Source organism: Chelon labrosus, assembly GCF_963514085.1.
Source record: "Chelon labrosus genome assembly, chromosome: 21".
NCBI classification, from domain to species: Eukaryota; Metazoa; Chordata; class Actinopteri; order Mugiliformes; family Mugilidae; genus Chelon; species Chelon labrosus.
The window spans coordinates 10,442,118-10,454,997 of NC_140354.1; positions in this window are offsets into that span (position 1 = coordinate 10,442,118).

The following is a 12,880-nucleotide window of genomic DNA, read 5'->3' on the forward strand; positions in this document are numbered from 1 at the left end:
TGCGGAAGTGCTGACGGAGGCCTCGCACACCAGCAACCGCAGATTAGCTGCTAGCATCTGGCTAGATGCATTAATTTAATTAGCTGAGGGCTTTGTACAATATATACAGTGTACAAGTTGTTAATAGGACCTCACATAAACAAAGCAAACAATCAGGATCTCATGTGTGCTGCACAGTAAACCAGCAGAACCTCCATAATGTTTGTCATTACTGACCTTTGCTTCATTAGTTTAGGTGCAAATGAGCTTGGGTTGCCCCTAAGATATTTACCAGGCTCACACAAGCTTGAAAAATACAAAAACACTACGAGACGTCGCTCCAACACTAGAATTACCAACATGGAATCGGAGAGCATACTAATGAGCACGGTAATCGCAGAAGAAGTGGTAGAGCCATGAAGACATCAAATGCTGATGACAGGGCAGCAGCCTTTAGACACATTTGATCTGCTCAAATCCACCAACATTTCTCCAAACGCCTCAGGCTGCTCTTCACGCTACAGTAAGACAATGGGTCTAAATCCCTCCAAGCATCTTGTCCATACGACGAGTAGAAAACTGAAGGCAACAAACCCCTGAAGATAAGCAGGAGCTGCAGATGCTTAGTGGAGGCCTGGCAGAGCATCATCAGAGAAGATACTAGGTCTGTGAGCTGCAGACTTCAATTAATTCTGATATACAAATGACTGGTGTGTCTCAGATATTATGGAGCCAGTTACATTTAAGGATCGATTTCTCTGTGTCAAGACTAAATATAACAAATCCTCTCTGTAATGAAAATCTAATCTGTAATGTGCCCTTCAATATCATGTGAAGCTTTCTGATCAGGGGAGCACAAGGGCAAATACGCATGTGTCTTTTCCCAAACATTATGGAGGGAGCTTTGTGTGCAAACATATAGCTCAGTAAGCATGTGTTCTATACGTATGAGGTTGTTCACTGGACACCTGTTGCCAGGGAACAGTGTAGTAATGTTTGCTGAAGTTTCCTTGAGTTAGTTTCAGTTAAACATGTGAAATAAGACTGAATGAAACAGTAGGAGCCCTCTTTCTCAGTCGCATAGACACACACTCACTCACACACACACGTGATTGCAGAACATTTGGAGGTTTTAGAGTTACAAGTTTCTTGGCATCTGAATCGCAATGTGATCCTCACGAAACACACTCAGGCTAGAACACATATGCGTGTGACTGTGTGTGTGTGTGGGTGTGGGTGAAGTGGGTGTGCGTCACTGTGTGTTGCCGCCTGGCAGTAACTCCTTTGCTACAGCTCGTTTTTGTCCACAGAGAATTCAGAGAGAAACTGGAGAAACTGTACTCGGCTGTCAGTCAGTTCCTTCCGACGTACAGCTCAATCAGACGGACACACACAGCAAAATATAACACCAACATTCAAGACCAACAACCCTCCTGAGAAGATAAATTTATCAGAGCAAGATCACAGACGGATACCTTGTCGGATCAGTCACCTGGCGCCTTTCTGACCAGTTACCGAATATCTGTCATCAGTTAATATATGAGACTATATGAATAGTTCTAATCGTTTTTATTTATAGAGCACTTTTCTGAAATCACATTACAACCTTCTTCACAGAAGAAACCAAACTGTCATTGGCCGAGAAAAATAAATAAATATATATATATATATTTATATATAATGAATAATTTAAGAAATAATTAAATATTGTCGTATGTCAGTGCTTAATCAAGAATAATCAAATAGTATAAAATACAAAAATAAAACACTAAAATAGCCATTTTAACGTATGATTAGTATTTCTACCTTCAAACTTTCTTAAAAGTAAAAACAGAAAGTTCTACGTACAACTATTAGCCATAACATTATGACCACCTGCCTAATACTGTGTGGGCCACCTTTTTGCTGGCAAAATAGCCCTGACCCATTGAGGCATGGACTCCACTAGACCTCTCAAGGTGTGCTGTGGTATCTGGCAACAAGAAATGTACAGCAGATCCTTTAAAGGGGAACTATTGTTTTTTACAACCTGGACCTTATTTCTGGCATAAAATTTGATCGTTTACTCACCCATATAACTTTTGTGTAATTTGTAGTCATTCGGGAGAAATGCGTATATCCATATAGTGGGAGTGACTGGGGCACCGAAACGCAGCCTCTAAATAACTCATTATCTGCCACGAAACTCGTTCATTTCACCAATATTTTGTTATCGTATGCTAGTGCTATTCCCTGTTGAACCACAGCAGTAGCACATTATGATAACAGGTAACTCCGGACTCAACGGGGAATAGCACTAGCGTACGATAACAAAATATTGCTGAAATGAACGAGTTTCGCGGCAGATAATGGGTTATTTAGAGGCTGTGTTTCAGTGCCCCATTCACTCCCATTATATGGATATACGCAGATCTAAATATCTCCCGAAGGAATACAAATTACACAAAAGTTATATGGGTAGTAAACGATGGTATTTTATGCCAGAAATAAAGTCCAGGTTGTAAAAAACAGTAGTTCCCCTATAAATCCTGTAGGTTGCTAGGGGGGATCACACTTGTTCGTCTATGATATCCCACCACTGCCCCACCTTTACTCACATCTGGGAAATTTGGAGGCCAAGTCAATACGTAGACCATTTCTAAAACATGTTCAAAAAACACTTTACCTTAAAGCTGCCCACGTCTGGTCATATCTCCCAGGACACATTTTAATAGCAAGTCTGAAATAGTTTGGCCTATATAGCCTATAGACATCCTTATGTCTATATAATGGCATTATAATATTATAAGTAATGTGTTACAGTATGTTCCAGTTAAACAAGGTCCAGTGAGCAAATTCATCTACAATACTGTCTCTTTTAGGACAAGAACAGGGCATTTAATTTAATTTAAATATTTTTTACTATTTTAAGTTTCATTTTAACCTGCTGTCAGCTTTGGTTTTCGACACTAAAACTACTTGGTTAGGTTTTTGAGCATCATGCTTTAAGCATCATGTCGACTAGTCACTGGTCACGTGACAATAGCAACATAGACGTCTCCGAGAAGACAGGTTGGGGGCCCAGTGCGTCATTGCAGCAAACTAGCAGTGGTTCATCAAGTGTATGGAAGTACTCGACTAAAGTTGAAACCCATACTACCGTGACATGCAAAATATGTGAGTCAGTCCTGAAATACAACAAAAGTACTACTGCAGTGCACTCTGATCTGAAAAGCCATCCGCTAGCACTAGCAGAGAAACGGTCCAAATCCTCTCGAGAGCAGTCAGTTAACAACTTCACCAAACATCGAGTGGTAACAGAGATCTGCTGATGAAGTTCACTGTCAAAATGTTCCTTTTAACCAAGCTTCGCTATCCCATCTTACAACACACTGTGGAGTACTATTAAATGCTATTGATGGTGCTGAGTTGCAGCCTGTTTTTATACAGGCTATACATATCTGCAGCGCACAGTATGTAGCACATGAGCTGTCTGTTCTCAGCATGTATGTATTCAGGCCAAGAATATAGATTTCATTGTTGCAAAGGTTAGATTTGTTCTTTACTTTTTAATTAAACAATGCTCTTCAGGGAAATGTGATATTCATTCAATTTCTTGCAGAACTGTGACATAATTTATCTAAATTGAACAAGATTTATCTGCAATCGTCGGAGGAGTTGGCAGCGCCCCCTGTCTGAGGGAGGACTCTGTCAGCTGTAGTCAGTCATTCACCTGCTGCTAAAACGCATCCTTTGACTTCAGCATGCGGAGCTGACAGAGAGACAGGAAATACCCAACGTTTCTCACTGCGTCCAACAACATTCTGCAGTCTACAGTTACACACACACATACAGGCTGTGTGTGTGTGTGTGCGTGTGTGTGTGCGGCTACATTCAAACCAGATGGGCTTTTCTCTATCGGTGTGACACAACATCACACAACATCACAATCTGCTGGAACAACAACACTGATAACAGCTGCCGTTGTGTCTGTGTGTGTATGTGTGTGTGTGTGTTTGTCACCTGTCTCTCTAAGAGAGAATCGTCATTAAAATGCACTCTTGTTGACTTCTGTCTGGAAAGAGTGAATCACGTTGCTGTGAGCTTTCTTTATATTTGTTGTATGTCTGTTAGAGTGACAACTACCAAACCCAAACCAGTCACCAAAGTAATTCCTAAACACAAAGTGTGGTTGCACAGATGACGAGGTTGAAGGCTGAAGGTTCAAATTCTGGGAGTCGTGATTCCTCTTTCTTTTTTTTCCCCAGTTCCTGGCCCATCAAGCTACAGTGATAATAAACCAATCAGACACTCCTCCATATCATTGTGTCTGGGTGTCATTGTATTTAGGGATTTGAAGTGTGAAACAATCGTGTCCTCTATAATAAGCCCACTGACTCAGTCAGAAGGGACTAAGGGTCAAGGGTCAAGTTTGTTAGCATTTTACCATCCATCTCTGTGCAGGGCAGACTGAGCTCACATTTCCCTGTGAGCAAGGTGCCAATGAATACAATTAATAAAAACTGTATGTTCAGACAACATTTATGCAGCACAGTACCTGAGTCCTGCAGTCCTGCATACTTAAGATGTTGTGCACTAGTAAAAAATTATAATTCACATGTAATTTGTTAGGAGTCCATAGTAGGAGTGGTTGCAGTATATGATTGCCGATAAAGTTAATAACATTACACAACATTTATTTAAAGCATGAAAAAGTGATGATTAATGCAATGGGCCCTCAAAGGTTGTGACAGTGAACAACTGTCTTTATGTTTTTTTAATTTCTCTCAATTTTTTTCTCCAGCTTCACATTGTCATTAAGTTTTACTTTGTTTCTTCTTCTTAAACTGTATTTTCTACGCTAAAGTAGAACAGTTTCTTAAGAAAGTAAATTTAAGCAGTACGATTATTACTTAAGCATTTTATCTGTCCCGCTTTCTTGAGTTCCTCATGCGAGGAATGTATTTTGTTTTTGCTGCTTTTGGAGTGCTAATATTAGTAGTCACTTCTCCATATTCCTCATAACCCCCTAAGAGACGCTTTTGCTTTGCTGGGATGAAAGTTCACGTCCTCGATTCTGTCATTCCTCCTACGTTGTTGTGTTGCTGATCATGGTATCCGGTATGACTATATACAATATGCATTATACAGTGAGTAAGGTGGCGTGTAGTCATTTCAGATTTTTTAATTTAGCTACTCAAATTAACTTTGGATCCTGAGTTCTTTTTAATGAAACACAGGATATATCATAGAGTACATATAATAAAACCAACTATAGTATGCATCTTTGAAAATGAGGGCAACTGAATGAAAAATAAAAGTGGTACCATACCAATACATGTACAAATTCTACAGTTTAGGAAGAGCAACTATGGAGGCAGAAAACAATGGCGATTGCACATTTCATGCAGATTTGAATTGTATTCATGACACTTTGTTGTGAAATCAGCATGACCCATGTGAATGTTGTTTGTCTGCGTCAGTCTGCGTGTGGCGCCGGTTATCAAAAAGACAAGAGACTGAATGACATGTTAGTGACGGGCGCACACATACAGACAAACACACTCACCTTCAGACTGAACCAACAGCAGCTCTAACAGTAAGACTTGTTTTCATTAATGTTTAAAGGTTTTAAGTCGCGTGTGATTCCTTTTTTCGTGTATGTGCCCAGACATACACATTAGTGCATGATAATATTTGTATGTGCGAGAGTAGAAGTGGTCTGAGGAGGTCAGCACTACCAAAGTATGCGGTCAAACGTACTGTCCTATTTGAATTAGATGTCTGTTACAAATAAAGATTTCCATTGAAAAGACAGAGGGGGACAGCTCAAAATTAATTATTACATACATGCAAGATCAAGCAAAAGTGAGAGTGTCACTTGACGTAGAGGACTTGATCGATCACAGTGTACGACAAAGGACATTTTTGGATTTGTTTTATTTATATTATGCCAATTGCAATTGTCCTAAGACGCCAGTGAATCCACTTTCTTTAAAGGGGAACTACTGTTTTTTACATCGTTTACTCACCCATATAACTTTTGTGTAATTTGTAGTCGGTGGGGTGATATTTAGACCTGCGTATATAGTGGGAGTGACTGGGGCACCGAAACGCAGCCTCTAAATAACCCATTGTGAAACTCGTTTATTTCACCAATACTTTGTTGTATTCCCCCGAGTCCGGAGTTAACTGCGACGTCGGCTTGTTTACCTGTAATTTGCCACTGCTATTTTTTTGGAACATGGCCGAATATTTTTCCAATTCTGAGGTTGTGGACTAACCATAGCAGTGTCAATTTACAGGTAAATAAACTTCATCCTGGATGATGACAGCTAACAGCTAACTCCGGACTCAACGGGGAATAGAACTAGCGTACGATAACAAAATCTTAGTGTAATGAATGAGTTTCGCGGCAGATAATGCGTTATTTAGAGGCTGCGTTTCGGTGCCCCAGTCACTCCCACTATACGGATATACGCAGATCTAAATATCTCCCGACTGACTACAACTTCCACGAAAGTTGTATAGGCGACTAAAGATCGTACTTTATGCCAGAAATAAGGTCCAGGTTGTAAAAAACAGTACTTCCCTTTCATTCTGTGTTTGATACCTTGATGAACACATCTAAATTATCTCCAGAAGTGAAACTGGCTTTCACTGTTTGTGGTACATGCCAGGGGCCACTGGCTGGTTGTCACGGTAACTGCCACTGTTTTGGTCCACGTTTGAGATTTAGTGTTAGCTGCTCCCGTTTCTGACGCTTGCCAATGTTGTTGCCTCAGTTAAATGTTGGTGATACTTTATGGCGACTGAATAAAGTTTGCAAAGTAAAGAGGGAGCAGAAGAGGATGAGTTTAGACAGGACTAGTTGTACTTCAAATGCAGATCACAGCAAACAAGGAGGTTCACAAAACTAAAATTCAACTGCAAGTCAGCTTTCTTGGTCATTGTACTGTACAGATATGTATATACGTGCAACACTTGGAGCATTGAGCAGCCATACACGGTGCCCAGGAAGCAGTTTGGGGGAGTCAGATGCTTGCTCAAGGCACCACAGCCATGGACGTAGAAGGGATTCGAACTAGCCCGCAGCTCACCCTTCAACCACGTGTGTGTGTGTGTGTGTGTGTTTCTGTATTTAGCTGCTGGTAGCCTAATATTTGTGGGAACCAGCAGAGTCACTGAGCTGATAGATGACCTGAGACAGACAGACAGACAGACAGTGTGTCTTCAAGATAGCTCCTTTCAGTGATTTAAACTTCCACGTTAAAACCAAGAGCCCGTCTCTATCGTTCACCCTTTCCCTTGTTTACTCATTCATTCAGATACTCCGTGGCTTCATAAATGGTGAGCAGCTTACTTTCAGACCTTATTGATCTTCATCACTGACAGATGTGGCACTGCATAGCTGTGAATTTTTGTCATCTATAAAATGCAAAGTGTCCCATGGTGGGGCAGCGGAGTCCCTGATGGACGACAGTCAGTGAACATTTGTGCAACATGCTGCATGCTGTTGTAAAATGGAACGTGTGGGACGGTAAAGTTCAAGTTGAACCCTACACTACACACTTACGGACAGTAAATGTCGTGCAACATGTGGTGAAGAGTGTTTGTTAACAGTCAGTCAGTGATTATCGATGTGACCTTTGACATTTCACCCTCAGCGCTTCACTGAGAATCTCTCGATCAGCTAATTAGGTCACCACCTTCATCGCCATCACTCATGTAGCTTTCAGAGGATCTCTATCTGAGATCCTGAACAATGGGACTCAAACATTAGTTTTAAAACTTCAGCAAGGAACTAAAGGAGGTTACAGCTTCCTTTGATTTGTCAAAGTAAAGCACCAAAAGATCCAGCTGAGAAGACACTGACTAAAGGAGACGAGTAAAGGAGTGAAGAAGAGCAGACAATGAGTGCAGAGGAGGAGGAGGAGAAGAAGAGAGGAGGAGTTAGGAGGTCAGCGGTTGATCAGAGGGAGGTGAGGAGGGGCTGAAAGAAAATCATGTAGGAACACAGGAAGGAATGAAGCATGTGTGTGTATGTGTGTGTGTGTGTGGGTGTGTGTGTGTGTGTTGGAATGAGCAGGGTCATCGTACTCACTGTAATTTTACACCAGATGGTCAAACTGATGACTCCCAACAGCTGTTGCTGCCATGGCAATGCAAGGGTGGGGTCAACCCTGGCAACGCTGAAGACTCAAGACACAAGGATTTGTGTATTACTGTGTGTGCGTGAGTGTTTGCGTCCGTACATGTGTTTCTTTGAGCAGCTCTTTATGCGATTGACTTCGGACAGACTGAATCAGTTTAAATGTTGTAGTTTGTAGTCAGAGAAGTGGTTTTGAGACCATAAGCTCCTTGGTTTGAATCCCCCCTATGCCCACAGCTGAAGTGCCTTGTGCAAGCACTTAAACCCTCATACAGTGCCCTGGGTGCCTTGCATTTCTGCCCACAGCTCCAAGTGTGTTCACTACTCTGAAATGCAGAGAACAAATTCCTTGTATGTGAGCTACACATGTGTGGCCAGTAGAGCTGATTTGCTTTCGATTTTTCTGCAAGGCCCTATTCTGTAAAGCAAATTCATTGTACCCAGGATATATTGTAGTTACCTAGCTAAGTTCTAGTGACTGGTTATCATGTAATAATAGTATGTTCTAATAAAGTGAGAGATGTTTACGGGATAACGGTAGGTCTAGGTGGGTTGATTGTCAGTGTCGCTGTCATTAAGGCACGAATAGTCAGCAGTTTATATCCCACTAAATTCATGTGTTGCTTAGACATACAGGGCTATAGTTCATCAATCACCCTCTGTTGTAGAATGACACCAGTATGCAAAAGCACCATGAAATTGGAAATGAAAGTAGTCAAAAGGAGTCCTCCAGCACAGGAGTACACTCCAACTGAGGATCCTCAACAATCAGGGTCACCCCTTGATGGAAGAGGTACAATCGGGTGTAACATCAGAACCTGTTGCCATCGTACGGATCCAGAAGTTGACAAAGACAAGCAGCATCCTTCACTGAGAATCAGTGTCTCTCACAAAGAATAAAAAAAGTTTTCAATATCTTTTGGTACCCTTTTTAAACCTTTGCTAAAGAAACAAATTCTGGTCTCTTACCTGTAAATTTACATTATGGATATTGGCTGTTATGAGAATTATATATATCATGTACAGGAAGTATCATTATTACAGAAGACCAAGTAAAACATTCTTCCAAAGAAAATCAATGAAAATCAATGCCTAATGAAGCTGATATATGTTGCTGTCATCAATAGTAGGGTTTGAATAGCTATAACATGACAAAAATCATCTACAAATGGTTAAATGTGTCAAGATTATTTAATGAGTAAATCAGTCTGAATCTGGTTGCAGGAGTCCCATGACAGGAAGTGGGATACTGTTTCATGTATACATTTGCTTGAGGTTTCCTAAGGCTGTTAGGTTCATGTTGTCCACTCACCTCCCTTCAGGCTTCCCAAGTAGTCAACTGACATCCTCCATACCTGCTCACCTCCAATCCCCCGCTCAGTATTTAAACCAACTATTTACAGATCCCGTTTAAACCCTAGCCCCCTAACAGTCATAAGGAGCAGTATCCTCCATGGAGAATGACGTTAGAAGCCTAGATCAAGGCAACACGAAGAGAAGCTACTGGAACTGTGGAAAGTTGTGATGATGAAATGGTTACCTAAGAAGTACAACGAGCTGTGATCCGGGAGACTGCCAAGCAAAGACTCACAACTCTGGCTACCCGCCTGTTGAGGAACACCAGAGAAGTAGAGGTCAGGAGAAGAAACAGGATGTTTTCAACCAAGCTTTCCAAAGTGTACTCTTAGTGGCAGGCGTGACGTTTCTCTTCACTCCTTTCAGGTAGCTGCTAGGAGAGCTGAGCTCTTATTAGAGATGCACCGCACCTGAACAGGCTGGGTTTAAGGGGATATAAATCAGGCTCGCAAGATCTTCTCTCTCGCTAGGCCAGCTGACAGACTTGTTTGCATGGATTAATTCATACATTTAGCCTATGGTTGGCAGAATTTCTTCAGTCTCAGTCCCCGGAGCTTTTGAATCGTTGTACCAAGGAACAACTGTTGAAGCTAGTTAAGCATTATGCAACTGATATAGGAGAAAGGTGATGGTAAAAGAAGATATTACCAAGGCATTGAAAGACATGGATAATTTACCCACTGGAGACCACAGTCCAACTGATGGGGGTGCTGACTCTGTTTCACCTTCAGGAAAGACAGTCTGTAGATAGAGAGAAACTGGAGCTGCAGCACTACCAGTTACACCTCATTAAGGCTGGTAGAATGTCATGTAAGGTGCAGCTGGCCATGGAGTTTCATCTGGCTCACTTGACTTGAAACGGTTTGATGTGGTAGGTAAGTTGAGGATAATGACCGTGTTGCTAATGTGAGAGACTGGCCTGAGACTGATCGTTGATTTATTTTGAAATGGCTCAGGAAGCTTTTTCAGCACTTAGTATGTTGAAAGCATATGCACTGGTGTCAGAAACCCACCCACAAACATTTTGTTTTTTGGAGAAAAGCTGATATGCAATCAGGTGCTGAGTTTGCAAGGGATATGACAACATACAACCTTCAAACGTTTGTGTGATTTGATTACCCCTTAAGAGTTTAAGGGTTGTGTTCCTGATAGTGGTATAAAAACTGCAGATGAGTATGAGCAGACTTGGAAAAAAAAAAAAAACTGTGTTAAGTTTAGCGGTTGTTCATAAGTCTTGATCTGAGTCTGCCAAGCGACTTATGTGACTTATGGCCAACATTGGGTTGTTTCTGGTCAGGCTTGTAATTATTGCCGCAAAAAGGGACACTGAAAAGCAGAGTGTCCCGTACTTAAAAGCAAGTTGAATTGCACAAGTGATAAATATAGTAAAGCAGTTGCTCTCAGCGCTCCAGAAAATTCCTACTAGTCACAGAGGACATTCCTGATGTAGTGGAATCTGAAACCGATAAATATTCTCCGTTTGAAGCTTTTGTATCACTTGGATTAGTGCCCGGAAGGTAGTTATGTCCAAATGCCTGTAAAACATTCTTGGAGATAGGATTCATTTACTCTAGCTTCTGTGCTGAATTGATCTGAGGAGTCAGAAACAGGTGACTGTGTGCTGGTAAATTGAATGACTTTGACCACTTTGTATGTTTTATAGCATAGAGCCAGTCTGTCATGTCGCCTTGTCAATGGGTTTGTCCATACTGGAGTTCGGCCTGCTTCGCCAGTAGAGAGGGAACTAGATGATTGCAAAAATTAATTGTCAGATCTGCAAGTGTGCCACAGGATGGTATTCAAAAGTGTGATCCAGTGATTGAAATAGTGGCTCCAATCAATTATTGTGATGATATAATGTTGTTCTCATTACTAGACAGGACATTTGGGGTGTGTGGAAGACATACTGCCACATTTTGCGGTACTTCTTTTGGTCATTTTATCCTATCCCTGCATTGGACAATGTATTTGAATATTTAATTTTATATTTGATTGTGTTGGTCCTTTGACTAGGCCAAAATGTGGACTTGAGCTGTTGACAGTCAAGTGTCAGGCCACCCTTTACCCAACTGCCTATCCATTACTTAACTTTATAGCTACGTCTGTACTGAAGACTCAAGCCCAGTTTATTGCCATATTTGGGATACCATTTATTGTTCAGAGTGATCAAGGGTGATGGAGAAGGACTGGAATGAAGGCTTACCATGGTTGCTTTTTGTTGCATGCTAGGTGTGTCATGAGAGCACTGGGTTCAGTCCTAATGGTCTAGTCGGCCACAAGGTACGGGAGCTTTGGCAGTGCATGGGGATGAGTGAAAACGGAATTAAGTAACCTACATGAACTGCATAGCTGGTCAGTTGGCAAAACAGAATTTGATGAAATCTCAGGCCAAGATGAAACATATGATAAGCATTCTGAAAAACGCCAGTTTAGCAAAGGTTACCAGGTACTGGCTTTGCTTCCAGTTGTGGGGTCACCATTTCAAGCCAACTTTATGGAACCTTATTTAGTGGTGTATCTGCCGGCTGTCGGACCAAAACCATTGAATTACTACTCCCAACTGCAAAAAAGTTCAGCACCCTGACAGCCTGGTGGACGAAGCTGTTCAGCAGTCTGGTGGAGCGGGACCAGAGGCTCCGGTACCTTTTCACCGATGGCAGGAGACTGAAGAGGGGATGCAGGGGGTAGGAAGGGTCACCAGCAATGCCGATGGCGTGGTGTGGAAAACGTCTGACTAATGCTGACAGATGTAACTTAACTTTATTTTAGTTTTTGGAAGACTGATTTGTTGTCAGACGGCACAGTGGCGAGGTGGTTAGCACTGATGCCTCACAGCGAGAAGGTCCTAGGCTTCGAATGCATGGGCCGACTGGGCCTTCCTGTGTGAAGTTTGCATGTTCTCCCTGTGTCTGCGTGGATTCTCTCCGGGTACTCCGGTTTCCTCTCACTGTCCAAAGACATGCGTGTTAGGTTCATTGGTGATTCTAAATTGGCCGTAGGTGTGAATGTGAGTGTGAATGGTTGTCTGTCTCTCTGTGTTAGCTCTGAGATAGAATGGCGACCTGTCCAGGGTGTACCCTGCCTCTCGCCCGATGACAGCTGGGATAGGCTCCAGCAGACCCCGTGACCCTTCACTGGAACAAGCGGTTACAGAAGATGAATGAATGAATGAATGAATTGTTATCCCAAAAAATGTATCACCCCCTACATAAAATAAGGGGATCTTCTGTCCTGATGTCCTCTCGGCCGTAGGCTTAGTTCAGTTTGGTAAGTCTTCTAATAGATACCCACCAACAGGGAGTCAGTGGCTGAGGCTGCAACGAAATCTGTATAGTTATTCTTCAGTGCTATCATACTCTGATACCGGGTTAGTTTTAACCTGTCTGTAGGAGAAACACTCACAATGACTCAGCT